The sequence below is a fragment of the Marmota flaviventris genome, chromosome 5, assembly GCF_047511675.1.
Source record: "Marmota flaviventris isolate mMarFla1 chromosome 5, mMarFla1.hap1, whole genome shotgun sequence".
NCBI lineage: Eukaryota > Metazoa > Chordata > Mammalia > Rodentia > Sciuridae > Marmota > Marmota flaviventris.
Genome location: NC_092502.1, coordinates 143,266,921 through 143,286,561, shown reverse-complemented (window position 1 = coordinate 143,286,561; position 19,641 = coordinate 143,266,921).

The window sequence follows — 19,641 nt, the reverse complement described above, 5'->3', positions numbered from 1 at the left end:
TCACCGTCCCCTATCAGGAGGCTCGAACAGGTCAAGATGTTCCCGAGAGACACATATGCTCTAGGCAGATAAACAGGGAACTGCAAGCCCGAGTCATGGCCTTGTGAGCTGGCCACATTGACATGCATAACAAAGAACTGGGGGTTGAGTCCCCAGGGGCCAGGGCGGGCCTGCTACCAGCAAAAGGAAAAAAGAATATCTACTGTTCTTTTGCAAATCTGCCTCTTGGGTCATTTATATTTTGACCTCAGAATACTCTAATTATGAATCATGACAATCCATTAACTTCTAGACCATGACATTGCCCGTTAAGGTTTGGTCTGCAATGTCCCCCAAAAGCTCATGTGTTGAAGCCTTGGTTCCCAAGGCAGCAATGTTTAGAGGCAGGGCTTTGGGAAGTGATTGGTCATGAGGCTCTGACTTCATCAGCAGATTAATCCACTCATGGGTTCATAACTGAATGGACTTTGGAGGTGATAGAACTATAAGAGATCTAGCTGGAAGAAGTAGATCACCTGGGGTGCTCCCTAGAAGGGTATATCTTTCTCTCCACCCTCTACTTCCTGGCCACCAGGAGGTTAGCAGCTTTGCTCTCCCACACCCTCCCTGCCATGATGTTCTGGCTCCTTCTGCCTCACCACACATCACAGCAATGGGGCTGAGCAGTTATGGACTGAAACTTCTGAAACTATGAACAACAACAACAAAAAATTCCTTCTGTAAGTTGCTTTTCTTGGGTATTTTGTCATGGCAACATAAAGAAGGACTAATACATTGCCTAAGCCAAATAATGTTCCCCATATTCTGTTTTCCACTGAAAGCATGTTCCATCACATCATCCAATGTAACACACCAATGGTTATACAATAAAATGACAGCAAAAAGTAAGTTTCTTTGTAATGATTAAAATGTGCATATGGAAATCCCACAGCTAAAATCATCCTCAGTGATAAAAGCTTAAAAGCTTTTCCTCTAAGATCCAGAAAAAGACAAAGACATGTTGTTTTGCCTATTTGCATAGTACTAGAAAGCCCTTGCCAGAATATCTAGGCAGGAAAAAGAATTAATGGCATTCAAACTGGAAAGAACCAAGGTATCTGTCCATAGAAGACCTGATCTTATATGTACAAAGCTCCCATAAAAAAAAAAAAAAAAAAAAAGACTGTTAGAATAAATAAATTCAAAGATACAGCTACATAACATCAATTGTATGTCTATACATTAACAATAAACAATACAAACAGGAAATTGATAGAATAATTCATTTCACAATTGTTGAGAGCCACAGTTTAGTCAGAATGACACCTGGCATTTTTGCCAGAGGGAATGGTTGAAAGGTGACCCTGCTCCGGGATTAGGGCAGCTCTGGGATTAGGGCGGATCCTGCTGGGATTAGGGCGGATCCTGCTGCCTCTGGCGCCCGCTACTTTGGAGTTCTCCTTGAGTTCTCTCGGGGTTCTGAGAGAATTGGCGTGGAGCCCGGTGGAGGCAGTGTGTTCCCGGGAAGTGTGTGTAGAGTGCCGGTGAGAGTTCGAGAATAAAGAGTTGCTGTTTTGAACCTACAAGGCTTTGTGGGGGCTTGGTTATTTTGTGCCCAGCCAGACTGCGGCACACAATAGCATTAAAAAATTAGGAATAAATCTAACCAATGAGATCCAACACTTAATATGTTCAAAACTATATAAAATTGCTGAAAGATTTAAAGACAAACATAAGTGGGAGAAGATTTTGTGCTCATGGATTGGAAGATTTACTATTGTTAAAACATCAGTGCTGCCCAAAGTAATCTACAGATTCAGTGCAAATCTTTTAGCAAAATCCCAACGATGTTTTTATAGAAATAGAAAAACACATTCTTAATTTCCTATTGAATCTCAAACCCAAATATCCAAAACAACCTCCAAAAAGAACAACAACAACAAAATGGAGGTCTCACACTTCCTGATTTCAAAACTTAGTACAGAATTACAGTAATCAAAACAGTATCCAACTGGCATAAACATAGATATACAGACCAATGGAATAGAATAGAGAGCTCAGAAATAAACTACGAACCCTAGCGTATGTGATCAAATGATCTTCCACAAAAATGCCATGACCACTCAATTGGAAAGGGACAGTCATCTTAACAAATTGTGCTGGAAAACTGGGCATCCACAGACAAAGGAATGAATTGAACCCTTACCTAACACCATATAAAAAAATTAACTCAAAATGGATCAAAACCCTAAATATAAGAACTGAAAGTACAAAACTCTTAATAGAAAGAAAGCCTAGGGGGAGAGCTTAATGACAAGGGATTTGTCCAAAATTTCTTGGTTATGACAACAAAAGCAAAAATAGACAAATGAAACTATGTCAAAATTTAAAACTTCTGGTCTGGGGCCCTTGCTTAGTGGTAGAGCACCTGCCTCACCCATGTGAGGCACTGGGTTCAATCTTCAGCAGCATATAAAAATAAATAAATAAAGATATTGTGTCCATTACAACTAAAAAAAATATTTTTAAAAAATGTTGAGAATAGAAAAAAAATATAAATAAATAAATGTTGAAACTTCTCTCCATCAAAGGAAATAATCAATAGAGTAAAAAAGCAGCCCATGGAATGCAAGGAAATATTTTCCAGTCATATATCTGATTAAGGTTATTATCCAAGTTATATGAAGAAATCCCACAGCCCAACAACAAAAACAAACAATCAACCCAATTAAAAATGAGTAGAGGATTTTAATGGATATTATTTCTAAAAAGATACACAAATATCAGTAAACTCTTAAAAAGATGATCAACTTCACTAATTCTTAGGGAAATGCAAATCAAAACCTCTATAAAATACCCATTAGAATGGCTTTTGTTAAAAAAAAAAAAAGAGAGAGAGAGAGAGAAAGAAAGAGAAAATAAATTGTGTCAGGATGTGGGAGAAATTAGAACTCTTGTGTATTGATGGTAGGAACATAAGATGGTACTGCATTTATGGAAATGGGGTTCTCAAAAATATTAAATTGAACTGTCATATAATACAGTAATTTCACTTCTGGGCATGTACTCCAAAGAATTGAAAGCAAGGTCTTGAATAGATTTTTGTACATCCACGTTCATAGCAGCATTGTTCACAACGGCCAAAATGTAGAAACAAGCCTCATGTTCACCAGCAGATAGATAAACAAAATGAGGTTTATACACACGATGGACTATTATTCAGCCAAAAAATGAAGGAAATTGTGACACATGCTATACATGGATGAGTCTGAAGACATCATGCTAAGTGAAAGAAACCAGGCACTAATTGGCAAATGCAGTATGAGTTCACTTACCCGAGGACCTTGGAATAGTCATGAAGACTAGAAAGCATCATGGTGACTGACAGAGGCTACAAGGAGGGAAAGGGAAATGAGGAGTTACTGTTTAACAGGTACCAAATTTCAGTTTGGAATGATGGTTCCACAGATGGATAAAAGTAATAGTTACATAACAACACGAATGGACTTAATGTCACCAACCTTTAAAACACTGAAAATGTTTATCCATTCATCTATCTCTAAGCAGTAGGATTTGTTTCCACATTTTGACTATTATAAATAATTTTAGTGTTTAAAATAATAAATTTATATTGTGCATATTTTGACACGATTTTTTTAAGAATTAGGAAAATAGCCAGGCACAGTGATGCACGCCTGTAATCTCAATGACTTGGGAGTTTGAGGCAGGACAATTGCAAGTTCAATGCCAGCCTCAGCAACTTAGCAAGACCCTCAGCAACACAGTGAGACCCTATCTCAAAATAAAAAATAAAAAGAGCTAGAGATGTGGCTCAGTGGTAAAGTGTCTCTAGGTTCATTCCCCAGTACCAAGAGAAAAAAAAAATCAGGAAAGTAAACCTTCACATAACCAAAACATTATTAACTGAATGTTATTTGCTGTAGGTATAAATGGGTATTACCTGGCCCTAAAGGAACATGCCCAATGTATGTATAAAATTTGGTCTGTCTTAGTCTTTTTTGTGCTGCCATAAGAGAATGCCACAAACCGGGTAATTTATAATGAACAGAAACTTATTGGCTCATGGTTTTGTAGGCTAGGAAGTTCAAGATTCAGTGTTGGCATCTAGTGAAGGCCTTCATGGCAGAATGCAGGAGGGCAAGAGAGAGCAAGGTGTGGGGGAGCCTTATAAAGGTTCCCTTTAATAGGAACTCACTCCCCTGACAATGGTATTTCTCATTATGAAGGCAGAACCCTGTGACCTAAAGGTCCCATTTCCCAACACCTCCATGTTGGGGATCAAGTTTCCAACATATTCAAACTACAGTGGACTCCTAGGAGAGACCTAAGGACAAAGAAAATTAAAGGCAAACCATATAGAGTAATAATAAGCCAGGTCTAGACTTTGTTAAATGTTTTGAATATAGAATAACTGCTCTGGTTTGAATATGGTTTGAGTGTTTTACCCAAAGCCTTATATACTGAAGGCCTGGTCTCCGTGTGGTGATATTGAGAGGATGGAACTTGTAACAGGTGGGGCCTAGTGGTAGTTAATTAGGTCACTGGAGGAATCACCCTCAGATGAGATTAATGTAGTTCTTATGGGATCCTGGCTAGTTCCCACAAGAGTGAGTTATAATTAGAGCAAGTGTGACACCTGAATCTCTCTCTGGCTTTCTATTTGATCTCTTCTGCTTGTACTCCCAGAATTGTGATGCCATCTATCATAAGGTCCTCACCAAAGCCAAGCCCATGCAGTGTCATGCTCTTGACTCTCCAGACCTGTGAGCTAAATAAACCTCTTTTATTTTTATAATATCCAGCTTCAGGTATTTTGATATAGTAAGAGAAAATGGACTAATACCTGTCCCCAGGATGAAATTATTTGTTGCAGGAAGAGACATTAAAATTTGTTTGTTGCCATTGTTGTTTGTTTGGAAATAACTTTCAGAGAACCCATCACTTACTGCTTTTATTTCTGTCTCTGGGACCTCATGAAATACATTGTAGAGGATTATGGCAGTAAAACAAACACCTGGGCCCGGGGATGTACCTCAGTGGTAATTTACTTACCTAGCACATGTGAGGTCATGTTCAATTCCCAGCTCAGCAGGAAAAAGAAAGAATGTGAGCCAGAAAGCAAAACATATACAGAACTAAAAGCACTCAGATGCAGTGAACCGTCAGAGAAGAGTAAACCACCGTAAATAGATGGCTAAACGGCTCAGACCCCTTCTGAAGGACTAGGGAACTGCAGGGGATGATTCCAATACTGCAGAAAAAGGCGCAGCAGAAGAAAGTCATGCAAGTCCTGAAATCAAAGACAGGATGTGAAAAATATGAAGAGCTGAAAAAAAGCCTGGGACTTGCGGCTGAACAGATGGCACTGGATACAGCTTTCAAGAGACGCTTCAGTTCAGTCGGCTGAGGACGATTCCAACTGAAACAAATGGGAGACGTGGGGAAAACAGGTGCATCACCAAGGCCCGGGAGCGGTTTCCAGTGGATACTGGTGGCAAACCATTGGAATGGTTTTCCTGGGGCATCTCTGCGGACTGACTCTCTGCCTAGGCCTGAGCTATTCTGTAACAGGAGGAGTAGGAGACCAAGAGTGCCTGTTCAGGAGAGTTGGAGGCTATGTCACCAGACAGAGTCCTGAGTTCCTCTGGAACACAGGGGGAGGTGAAATTAAGACATTTGAGACAGTTGGATGGCTAAGAAAAGGGTCTTGATTAAACACGGTGACTGCAAGAAGGCAGGAATGCCTAAGACTCCAGCTTCCAGAGGAGGAGACATTTTTCTTTTGGGATATATGAAATGTACGGTTCTCTAACTCACCTCTGGGCGAGATTAATGGTCTCCAAAAAGCTGACCTGGAATGACTAGCTTTCTGGTAGGGTTGGAAACAAAAGGATTTCTTTGCCTACTCCCCCTCTCTCATTCCATCGTCTTTTGGTAATCATCAATGTCTAGATGAAGCTTTGAATATTTAGAAATATCATAGGGTGGGGTTGGATGGCGCAGGATTTGGAATTAAATTTAAGAAGTTTCCAAATATGGTAGGTATGGGACTGGTGCTGTGACTGTCCTGTGGATCCTATTTATGCTTTGGTGTCTTAGAGAGGCACATCAGAATCTTATTGTTGAACGAATTCAATGTCTTCAGTTTTAAAAGAACAATACTCACTTCAGTAGACTTCAGCAAGAGGGCATCTTGCTGAAGTAGACTTGACTCTACCAGGCACCAGTCTGAGAGCCCTCAGGAGGAAACAGAACATAAGGAAAAATATTGGATTTTATCTAAAAGTTAATCTCAAAAGAGAAAAGGGGGATTCAACATTCGGACTTTGATTTTTCTACAAATGGTCATGATAGGATGGAAATGATGCTCAAATTCTGTTATAGATATATTACTTTTAAAATTGTGATGGCATTATATATGACATAAAATTTGCCTTTTTGAGAGTACAGTTTAGAGACATTAAGTACATTCACATCAATGTGCGTATGACTCTTCTCCAAAGAATTAAAAACCAATAGGATATTTATTTATTGTGTTTGTTATAAAAATTTATTATAGGAATTGGCTCATATGGCAATGGGGGCCAAGAGGTCCCATAATCCGTCACCTGCAAGATGGAGAACCAGGAAAGCTGGCGGTATAATGCAGTCTAAGGCCAAAGGCCTCAAAATGAGAGAAGTGGAGTTGGCCATGGTAGAAGTTTGGAAGCCCAAATGTCTGAGAAGTACTTATATCCAAGGGCAGGTGAAGATGGATTCTCAGCCCAGAGAGAGTCGATTCACCTTTCTTCCACCTTTTCATTCTCTTCATGTCCTCCCAAGACTGAATGGTGCCCAACCATACTGGGGAGGACAGTCTGCTTTTCTCAGTTTGCCAATTCAAATGCTGGTCTTTTCCAGAAACATCCTTACAGACATGCCTAGAAACTACCAACTATCAACTATCTGGGATCTTTTACATGAGTCAAGTTTTCACATGAAATTGACCATCACACTGTGCGATCATCTGTACCACCTCCAAAACAGTTTTCCTCTCATTTCCCAAATGAAAATATCATAACCATTAAACAATAACTCCAACTCCCCCTTCCCCCAGCCCCTAGTGATGACCATACTACTTCTCTGTCAATCTTGAATTTGCCTACTCCGGATATCTCGTACAAGTGGAATCATACAATATGTGTCTTTTAGTGTTTGGCTTTTCTTCACCTAACTTAATTTCTTCAAAGTTCATCTACATTGCATGTGCCAGAATTTTATTCTTCTCTAAGGCTTAATGAATCTCCATCCTGATCTTCATATATAATTCCCCAGTTGTTTCCTCAACCTAGTTTCTCCTTTGAGAGTTTATCTTTTCAAATCTTATTAGAGTGTCCTGGATCCCAAATAATCTTCCTGATCTAGTAATAATAAAAAACAATTCCCTTTTTCAGTCTCTTCTTTAAAGATTATTTTTAAAGAACTGTTAACAAGGAACACTGATACATAACGCAAGAGAAAAATGCGGTGCTGTGCATTAACAGACATAGATAGACCTTAAGAAAACATTGAATATCTTTAGGACACTGTGATTTATAAAACTGGTAGTATGTTATACATTTTAGAATAATTTCGGTTTTAAAAAATGGTTCGAATAAACACTTTTACACTTGAGGGGACCATTTTCCATTACATGAATATATAAGTTATGTTGAACCCTCACTCCTCCACAATGCTGGATAAACTAAACATTATTAAAATTCTTAGACATGAAAAGTAGTCATCACAGAACCAAGCACATAAACGTAGAGCAAAGAAAAGTCTATCCACCTGTTTTCTGTTACTGTAACAAAATACCTGAAGCTGGGTGATGTATAAAGAAAAGAGATTTACTTAGCTCAGAGGTTTGGAGGTCAAAAATCCAAACAGCATGGCTCTGGCTCTGGCAAAGATCCTCCTGGCTGCATAGTGGTGATGGCATTATGATGGGTGTATATGTGACAGAGATAGATCCCCTGAAGAGATAGGAAACCACAGAGATGGGTAGGAGCCACCTTTCTCTTATATAACAAACTTCTCTTGAGAACTAAGAAGGATCCCACAAAAACTATATGAATTCCTTCTGAGGATAGTGACCCCAAGGACCCATCACTAGGCCTCATCTCGTAAAGATCCCACTACCTTTCAACATTATCATACTGGAACCAAGTCTCCAACACATGGACCCTGGTGGGGCACAACTAAGCCATATTCAAATCATAGCAAAGAACTAACTTTATCTATAATGTTACACAAAACTGAAATAGAAAAATACTTTTTTTTTTTCTCATGGAAAGCCTGGTTGCTGCATTTTGCTGCACCAGTGTCGTCCTGTGGGGTTGAAGTTTTAAGTTACAAGCTCTGTGCACTCCAGTTCTTGGCCTTGCTACTTCCTGCCAGAGATAGATGTTCATGGTCCTATAATTTGAGTTTCCCTAAACTCAAATGTAAGCCTGGAGGTAAAAATCAAGGAGGTTCAAATTTTAGCCTGGAGGATGAAAATCAAGGAATTTGCATCAAAGTGACAGTAACAAAGGCTTCAGAACCGAACTGTTCAGTTTCTTTCTTCTCATTGAAGATGTCTCCATGGTAACTCACTTGTACCTCCAAACAGCCATCGTAGGCCCTGTGGGAGATGGGATTACTGCTCTCAATTCTGCACTCCCTTCCTGAAATGGATTTAAATATCCACAGCCTGCTCTATGTGACTTTTCGGGCTCTCCCACTAGAACAGGCAGAGTATTTTCATGACCCACTGATAACTGGGCTTGACTATGTGATGTGTTTGTCAGTGGAATATTAGTGGAGGTCATCTGAGCAGAGGTTTGGAATGTGCTTGCATGGTTTGGCTTGCCTTCTTGAACCTCTGCCATCTACCTAAAGAAGCTATTGGTTCTTAGGTGAGAAACTTGTGCGATAGACTTGAACCAAACAAACCCCCAGCCTGAAGCCAAACCACCACTGCTAACCTGAACATGTAGAAGTGAGTTACACAAATGTGGTGTTTATGTTCTTGTAAGCCACTGTGTTTCTCGTGTTTTATCTTTGTTTTTATTTTTATATAGACTCATTGCAGCAAAACCTGATTGATCCAGTTCCCTTCTCTGGCTCATTCCCAGGGTTTACTATGTCATTCCATCAAGTGAATTGATCCACTGATGAGGCTAGAGCCCTCATGAGCCAATTATTTTCAAAATATCAACATCTGGGTACTGCTGCACTGGGTACCTAACCTTTAACACCTGAGCTTTGGGAGGACATGCCCGGTTTACAGTGAGAATCAAGAGTAAAAACTGGAGTTAAAAAGCTTTCAGTGTGGCTAGAGAAGGAACTCGTATTAAGTGTTGAGGCCAAGAAAGGTGTGGTTGCTGAAGAGATTAACACCATTAAAGACACAATTGCTAGACTGTGGAACCAACCCAGATGCCTTTCAATAGATGAATGGATAAAAAAAAAAAAATGTGGCATTTATACACCATGGAGTATTACGCAGCACTAAAAAATGACAAAATCATGGAATTTGCTGGGAAATGGATGGCACTAGAGCAGATTATGCTTAGTGAAGCTAGCCAAACCCTAAAAAACAAATACCAAATGTCTTCTTTGATATAATGAGAGCAACTAAGAACAGAGCAGGGAGGAAGAGCAGGAAGAAAAGATTAACATTAAACAGAGACATGAGGTGGGAGGGAAAGGGAGAGAAAAGGGAAATTGCATGGTAATGGAGGGAGACCCTCATTGTTATACAAAATTCCATATAAGAGGTTGTGAGGGGAATGGGAAAATAAACAAGGAGAGAAATGAATTACAGCAGATGGGGTAGAGAGAGAAGATGGGAGGGGAGGGGAGGGGGGATAGTAGAGGATAGGAAAGGTAGCAGAATACAACAGTCACTAATAGGGCATTATGTAAAAATGTGGATGTGTAACCGATGTGATTCTGCAATCTGTATTTGGGGTAAAATTGGGAGTTCATAACCCACTTGAATCTAATGTATGAAATATGATATGTCAAGAGCTTTGTAATGTTTTGAACAACCAATAAAAAAAAAACGAAAAAAAAAAAAAAAAACACCATTAAAGAAACCAAGTACTTAGCACAGAGACAATAGTAAACGTGCCTTGAGGACATCTCAGGAAACAGCAAGACACCACCATAAAAGACTCAAGAGTGTAAAAGTGAAAACTCTTTCTGAAAGATTTTGCTTTGAGAGTGCCAGGGGCACCCTGCTCTCACAGGGCCACCCAAGAAGATTTTTCCCTAGGACTTGTTTCATGCTCAGTCACCCAGGCATTCAGAGGCCTCTGCAGCCATGGTTCAAGGGAAGCAGGCTATTTCTGAGTTGGCAGCAGACCTTGGCCTCATCCACATGGTGCTGCTTTTGCAGGCATGAAGAATGTAAGAGTCATGGGATCATGGAGGCTTCCACCAAGATTTCAAAAGAAGGCCTATGAGGCCAGGCAAGGTGTCCCAGGGCCAGAACCCCTGTGAGCATTCCTTGAGGGGTGATGCATGAAGTTATAAGAATAAACCCAAAGCTTCAATGGAAACCCCAAGAAGTTAAAGATGCCAGGAATGTGCTATGTCCACCAAGAAAAGCTGCAGGCAATGAGCAGAGCCAGCACAAGAGACAGACGTGTGATCTGCAACCAGCAAGGGTGTTGGAGCAGCGCTGCCTAAGCCTCTGGGGCCCAAATCCCCACCACCATGTGTCCCAGATGCTGGATGTAGAGTTAAGGGTTCTGCTGTGCTGTGGTCCCATCATTCCTTTCTATGTCCCCATTCCTGCCTTTTGGAAAGGGAATGTTTATTCGATGCCATTGGCTATCAGAAGCATATAACTTGCTTCTTTGGTTTTTATAGAGGCTCACAGCTAAGTTTGCCTTGAATCACAGAGGAGATTTGGGACCTGAACTTTTTTTTTTTTTAATATACTTTTTAGACGTTGATGGACCTTTATTTTATTCATTTATTTATATGCATTGCCTCACACATGCTAAGCAAGTGCTCTACCACTGAGCAGCAATGGACTTGAACTTTTGAGCAATGCTGGAACTATTAGGGTTATGGAAACTCTTGGAAGGGACTGAATTTTGAATTGTGTGAGGGGCATGAACTTTTGGAGTTCAGGGGTACAATGTTATTCTTTGGATCTAGAATGTCTCCCAAGGAGCTGTGTTGAAGAATAGGTCCCCATTGCAAAAATTTCCAGAGGTGGGAGTTTGGGAATGGGTTTGGCTCTTACATCATCAGTGATTAATTAATGGATTAATAATTTGAATGGACTGCTGGTAGATAGACACTGAAGGCAGGTGGGGCCAAACTGGAAGAAGTAGGTCACTGGTTGTGCGTGTTTGAGGATTATGTCTCGTCTCCAGCCCCCCTCTTCTTTCTTTTTTTAAAAATACCTTTATTTATTTATTCTTATGAGGTTCTGAGGATCGAACCCACGGCCTTGCATGTGCTAGACAAGTGCTCTACCGCTGAGCCACAACCCCCATCTTCTTTCTTTCTCTCTCTTTCTCTCTTTTTCCTGGCTGCTGTGTGCTGAGCATCTTTCTTCTGCCATGATTTTCTGCCTCATCTCAGGCTCAGAACAATGGAGCTGGCTGACCATGGACTAAAACCTCTGAAACCACAAGCCAAAATAAAGCTTTCTTCCTCTAAGACATTTATGTCAGGTATTTTGGTCACAGCGTGAAAAAGCTAACATAGTTAATACCTCATTCTTTAAAAAAAATTGCAATCAGTACACAAAATTGTACATATTTAAGGGATACAGTGTAATATTTTGATACCTGTATATGATATGCAATGATCAAATCATGATAATTAAGATTTGCTTCTCCTTAAACCTTGTGTGTGTATGTGTGTTTGTGTGTGTGTGTGTGTGTGTGTGTGTTAGAAAGCTTTGAACTCCTATCTTCTAGTTCTTCAGAAAATACCTAATAAATTATTGTGAACTATTGATCCGTGTGCATGAGGGCAGAGGCCTCAAGTATCTTGGTGACCCTTCTAGATTTTGCATAAGCTCTGGTGCCAGCCCATGTCTCTATGGCAGAGAAAGTCTCAACTGAAACTACAGCTCAGAACCAGAAGGTACCAGCCAAATCACGGCTCAGTTGCAGCCAGAGACCCAAAGTGAGCTGACAATTAACTTTGTGTTATGCATGATTTCACACCAGTTCTGCAGCCAGGATGTCAATTATGTTGTGTGGTAGGAGGAAAAGAGGGATGACTGTTTCTTAGCATTTGAAACTATCTTCTCTGTGAAACTTTAAGTTTTTAAAATAAGTCTTTCACAGTTGTTAGGATAGAAATTATCACCTGCAATCAAATTGTACTGAATATATTGTGATTTTTAATCCTTTTATTTATGGAGAATTTCTATCTGACACAAAATAGACCAAACGGTAAAACGAGTGCCCCTGATATATCCATAACCTAACCCCCCAAAACCATCAATCCATGAAACATCCATACCCTCATCTATCTACTCTTCTCCAAAACTATTTTGAAGCAAATCTTAGATATGATATCACATCATCCGTAAATATTTTAGCATGCTTCTCTAGAAGATAACGGTTGTTTTGCTTTGTTTTTTTGTACCAGGAATTGAACACAGGGGTGCTTTACCACTGAGCTATATCTCTAGTCCTTTTAGATTTTTTATTTTAAGACAAGATCTTGCCAAGTTTCTTAGGGCCTTACTAAGTTGCTGAGGCTGGCTTCGAACTTGCTGTCCTCCTACCTCAGTCTCCTGAGTCTCTGGGATTCAGACATGTGCCAACACAGCTGGCTAAAAGATAGGTTTTTAAAACATAGACATTGTGTTAGTCAGCTTTTTGTTGCTGTGATCAAAATATCTGTCAAGAACAATTTAGAGGAGGAAAAGTTTCTTTGGGCTCATGGTTTCAAAGATTTAGTCCAGAACTTAAATTATCGCTATTTGCGGATGACATGATAATATATTTAACAGACCCAAAAGGGTCTACAAAGAAACTGCTAGAGTTAATAAATGAATTCAGCAAAGTGGCAGGATATAAAATCAACACTCATAAATCAAAGGCATTCCTGTATATCAGCGACAAATCCTCTGAAATGGAAATGAGGACAACCACTCCATTCACAATATCCTCAAAGAAAATAAGATACTTGGGAATCAACCTAACAAAAGAGGTGAAAGATTTATATAATGAAAACTACAGAACCCTAAAGAGAGAGATAGAAGAAGATCTTAGAAGATGGAAAAATGTACCCTGTTCATGGATAGGCAGAACTAACATCATCAAAATGGTGATATTACCCAAAGTTCTCTATAGGTTTAATGCGATGCCAATCAAAATCCCAACGGCATTTCTTGTAGAAATACATAAAGCAATCATGAAATTCATACGGAAAAACAAAAGACCCAGAATAGCAAAAGCAATTCTAAGCAGGAAGTGTGAATCTGGAGGTATAGCTATACCAGAGTTCAAACTGTACTACAGAGCAATAGTAACAAAAACAGCATGGTACTGGTACCAAAACATGCGGGTGGATCAATGGTACAGAATAGAGGACACAGAAACCAATCCACAAAATTATAACTTTCTTATATTTGATAAAGGGGCTAAAAACATGCAATGGAGGAAGGATAGCATCTTCAACAAATGGTGCTGGGAAAACTGGAAATCCATATGCAACAAAATGAAACTGAATCCCTTTCTCTCGCCATGCACAAAAGTTAACTCAAAATGGATCAAGGAGCTAGATATCAAATCAGAGACACTGCATCTGATAGAAGAAAAAGTTGGCTACGATCTACATACTGTGGGGTCGGGCTCCAAATTCCTTAATAGGACGCCCATAGCCCAAGAGTTAATAACAAGAATAAACAAATGGGACTTACTTAAACTAAAAAGTTTTTTCTCAGCAAGAGAAACAATAAGAGAGGTAAATAGAGAGCCTACATCCTGGGAACAAATTTTTACCCCTCACACTTCAGATAGAGCCCTAATATCCAGAATATACAAAGAACTCAAAAAATTAAACAATAAGATAACAAATAACCCAATCAACAAATGGGCCAAGGACCTGAACAGACACTTCACAGAGGAGGACATACAATCAATCAACAAGTACATGAAAAAATGCTCACCATCTCTAGCAGTCAGAGAAATGCAAATCAAAACCACCCTAAGATACCATCTCACTCCAGTAAGATTGGCAGCCATTATGAAGTCAAACAACAATAAGTGTTGGCGAGGATGTGGGGAAAAGGGTACACTTGCATACTGCTGGTGGGACTGCAAATTGGTGAGGCCAATTTGGAAAGCAGTATGGAGATTCCTGGGAAAGCTGGGAATGGACCCACCATTTGACCCAGCTATCGCCCTTCTCGGACTATTCCCTGAGGATCTTAAAAGAGCGTACTATAGGGATACTGCCACATCAATGATCATAGCGGCACAATTCACAATAGCTAGACTGTGGAACCAACCTAGATGCCCTTCAATAGATGAATGGATAAAAAAAATGTGGCATCTATACACAATGGAGTATTACGCAGAACTAAAAAATGACAAAATCATAGAATTTGCAGGGAAATGGATGGCATTAGAGCAGATTATGCTAAGCAAAGCTAGCCAATCCTTAAAAAACAAATGCCAAATGTCTTCTTTGATATAAAGAGAGCAACTAAGAACAGAACAGGGAGGAAGAGCATGAAGAAAAGATTAACATTTAACAAAGACGAGTGGGGGGAGAGAAAGGGAGAGAGAAGGGAAAGCATATGGAAATGATAGGAGACCCTCAATGTTACACAAAATTACATATAAGAGGTTGTGAGGGAAAAGGGGGGGGAAACAAGGGAGAGAACTGAACAACAGCAGATGAGGTAGAGAGGGAAGATGGAGGGGAGGGGAGGGGGGATAGTAGGGGATAGGAAAGGTAGCAGAATACAACAGTCACTAATATGCCATTATGTAAAAATGTGAGTGTGTAACCGATGTGATTCTGCAATTTGTATTTGGGGTAAAAATGGGAGTTCATAACCCAATTGAGTCAAATGTATGAAAGATGATATGTCATGAGCTTTGTAATGTTTTGAACAACCAATTAAAAAAAAAAAGATTTAGTCCATAGTTGGCCAAATCCATCGCTCTGAGCCCAAGGTAAAGCAGAACATCATGGCAGAAGAAAGATGCTCACCTCATGGTAGCCAGGAAGCAGAGCAGGGAGGGCCACAAGGAAGATAAACCCTTCCAGGGAAGTAACCCACCTCCTCCAGTCGTACCCCACCTACCTATAGGTACCACCCAGTTGGTACATTCAAACTAGGATGAACTAATTAGGTTACAGCTCTCTCAATCCTGCATTAACAAGGACACTCATATCCAAACCATAACAGTGCCTCATTTGATTTGTTACCACTCTCATAATCTCATCATTTCTTCTCTGAATATTTCTGCTAATGCAGATAATTTGGGGGGATACTTTATATCCAATCATGACATCCACGCACATGTTATAAACTTTTCTAACTTTGCTTTGTAGAAATTTTTTGGTTTTTTGGGGGGTGTGGGGAGAGGAAAATGGGGTCCAAATAACGTCCAAAAATTGCAAATGGTTACCATGTTGCTTAAATCTCTTCTAATCATTGGTCCTTCTTCCATTTCTTTTTATAACACTTGCAATTTATCTGTTGAAAAGACCAGATTATTTATCATATATATAGTTTTTTTCTGCTGGGAAAACAGAAAGAAAATAAAACAGTATGTTTTTCCTATGCGCTCACACCACAACAATCAGAACAGAAGACTTTTGTGAACTTGAAATGTATGGGGACTTCTCCCACCAGCAAATAAGCAGTGCTTCAGCTGCAGACACGGGCTGGGGGTCTAATTCAACACAGTTCTGACAATATCTACTGGAGATAGCATTAGATCCCCCAGGTTGAAGGTTCAGTCCCAAGATTGTACCACACCCCATTTCAGATGCCAGTCACGAGCTGGATTGTTTTTATCTGTGCTTCTGACCAAACAAATATATATCAAGTTTCCACAACCCCCCTCAAAGTCATTTGCTTGAGCAACTCACAGAACTCAGGGAAACACTTCCATTTACAGGTTTATTATAAAGGATATTTCAAAGGACACAGATAAAAAGGAATCTCCAGGTGTTCACATATCCAGAAGCTCTCTGACCCCTGTTTTTTGGATCTTTATGGAGTTATGGAGACTTCATTGCATAGGTAGTATTAACAGATTGGGAGGGGAAATCCAGCAAGGCCTGCCTGCTTTAGTATTCCTGTTGACCTTTCTGTGAAGAACTCTTCTGGTATGAGGAGGGTTTTATGACCTACTAGCAGTATAGGGCAAGTCAGAGAATTTCTTTATGGCCAGCTCCAAGATGGAAAATAGGGGATGATTAGAATTTCTAATTCTTATTTCTTGGAGAAGAGAAATTGCAGTTTCCATGACCTACCTTGGGGAGGGAGTTATAAACCAGGGACAGGGATGAAATCCAAATGTATCTTTCAACAATATCACAGTTTCTAACAGTTGTGGATTTTGCCTATTACATCATGTGATTTATTTAATCATGTTCCTCTCTCATCTTAATTTTCTATAAAGTAACAGTTGGAATTAGACTGGTATTTTTCAGTATAAAAATTTGGAAAATTGAGAAACACACAGAATAAGAAAGCACAATTCATTCAAAGTTCCAGCCTTTTAATCCTCTTTTTGAACAACACAGAGTAAAACAAGAAACACTGTATTCCCCTCCAAAATCCCACCCTTCAAGAATAACCACAACTATCTGACATGTTAGTGTATGCAAGTAATCCCAGCAATTTGAGAGGCTGAGGCAGGAGGATTGCAGATTCAAGAACAGTTTTGGCAACTTAGTGAGACCCCCATCTCAAAACAAAAAATAAAAAAGATGTGGGGATATAGTTCAGTGGTAGTTCACCCCTGAGTTTAATCCCCAATACCACACACACACACACACACACACACACACACAGTAATCACAGGTAACAATAATTTGGGGCTTAGAAGAAATAGTTCTAATTTTTTTAAAGTGATGTTATGATGGTATGGGTCAATTTGACTGGGCCATGGGGAACCCAAACATTTGGTCAAACATTATTCTGGGCACGTGTATAACAGTGTGTTTGGATGAGATTCACATTTGAATGGGTACACTTAGAAAAGTAGATTGCCCTTTCTGATGTAGGTGAGCTTTGTTCAATAGGCTGAGCAACTGAATAAAGCAAAAAGGCTGACCTTCCGGCTGGAAAAAAAAGAAATGCCTCTTACCTACATACCTACATTTATTATTTTCCAGGCTTTGGACTCTAACCAAAACATTGTCTCTTCTTGGGTCTCAAGACTGCTGGCTTTCAGAATGGCACTTACACCATAAGTTCTTCTGATTCTCAGGCCTTCAGATTTGGACTGAACTACTTATCTTTTCTAAGTCTCCAACTTGGCCTGTAGCCTGTAGATCTTGGGACTCCTCAGCATGCATAATCACATGAGTCAATCTCTCTCTCTCTCTCTCTCTCACACACACACACACAGAGAGAGAGAGAGAGAGAGAGAGAGAAAATTGTTTCTCAGTACCCATGCAGAACTGGTTCCAGGACTTCCCTGGATACCAAAGTTCATGGATGCTCAAGTCCCTTTATAAAATGATGGTGTATTTGCATATAAACTATGCACATACTTATAAATTATCTTTAGATTACCCATAATACCTAATACAATGTAAATGCTATGTATAAAATAGTTGTTTTGCTGTGTTGTTTAGGGAATAATGAAATGACAAGGAATGTTCATTATGGACAAAACTGGGTGTGTGTGTGTGTGATATTTTCAATCTGCAATTAGTTGAATCCATTGCTGTATGGCCTACAGATATGAGGGCTGATAGTCCCCCACCCTCTCTCTATATACAGCTACATACATATATATGTCTATGAGATAGATAGATAGATATGTAAATATGTATATATGTGTGTGTATCTATCTAAATAGATGGATGGATGGATAGATAGATAAGTAGGTAGATAGAATTGGACATGTACTCTGGAAACCCCTGACTAATACGGAAGGCTAAGTGGAGGGGATAGGATCTGAGCTGTGCCTTGAAGAACAGGTAACCCAGGTTAGAGACAAGGGTGTTCCAGGGAAACAAAGTGGAAGAGCCTGGAGTAAATCTACTGTGTGGGACTCAGAGGGGAGGTTGGGAAGACTACAGCTGAAACTTGGGGATTTTGAGTTATTCAAGGTTTTGGAGGCCATGGGAAGAAATATGTACATATTCCTAAGAGCAAAAAGAATCATTGATAAGATGAATTCAGCAAAGTAGCGGGATATAAAATCAATACCCATAAGTCAAATGCATTTCTATACACGAGTGATGAATCCACTGCAAGAGAAATTAGGAAAACCACCCCATTCACAACAGCCTCAAAAGAAAAAAATAATTGGGAATCAATCTAACAAAAGAGGTGAAAGGCCTCTTCAATGAAAACTACAGAACACTAAAGAAAGAAAATGAAGAAGACCTTAGAGGATGGAAAGATCTCCCATGCTCTTGGATAGGCAGAATTAATATAGTCAAAATGGTCATACTTCCAAAAACGTTATACAGATTTAATGCAATACCTGTTAAAATCTCAATGACATTCTTCATAGAACTAGAGAAAACAATCATGAAATTCATTTGGAAGCATCAGACACTCGGTATTCTGAGCCAAAGCAATCTAAGCAAAAAGAGTGAAGCAGGAGGCCTCACAATACCAGACCTTAAACTATACTACAGAACTATAGTAAAAAAAAAAATGGCATGGTATTGGCTCTAAAATAGACTCGTAGACCAATGGCACAGAAAGAAGACACAGAGACAAACCCACATAAATACAGTTATCTCATTCTACACAAAGGTGCCAAAAACATTCACTGGAGAAAAGATAGCCTCTTCAACAAATGGTGCTGGGAAAACTGGAAATCCATATGTAGCAAAATGAAATTAAACCTCTATCTCTCACCCTGCACAAAAATCAACTCAAAGTGGATCAGAGACTTAGGTACTAGAACAGAGACCCTGTGCCTAATAGAAGAAAAAGTAGGCCCAAATCTTCACCACATCTGTCTAGGATCTGAATTCCTTAACAAGACTCCTAAGGCACAAGAAGTAAAATCAAGAATCAATAAATGGGACGGATTCAAATTAAAACACTTCTTCTCAGCAAAGAAAATAATCAATAACGTGATGAGAGAGACTACAGAATGGGAAAGAAAATCTTTATCACATGCACATCAGATAGAGCACTAATCTCCAGGATAAATAAAGAACTCAAAAAACTTAACACACACAAAAAAGCCAAATAACCCAATCAATAAATGGGCTAAGGAACTGAACAGACACTTCACAGAAGAAGAAATACAATTGATCAACAAACATATGAAAAAAATGTTCATCATCTCTAGCAATTACAGAAATTCAAATCAAAACTACTCTAAGATTTCATCTCACTCCAGTTAGGATGGCAATTATAAAGAATATAAGCAATAATATGTATCAGCAAGGATGTGGGGAAAAAGATACACTCATCCATTGCTGATGGGA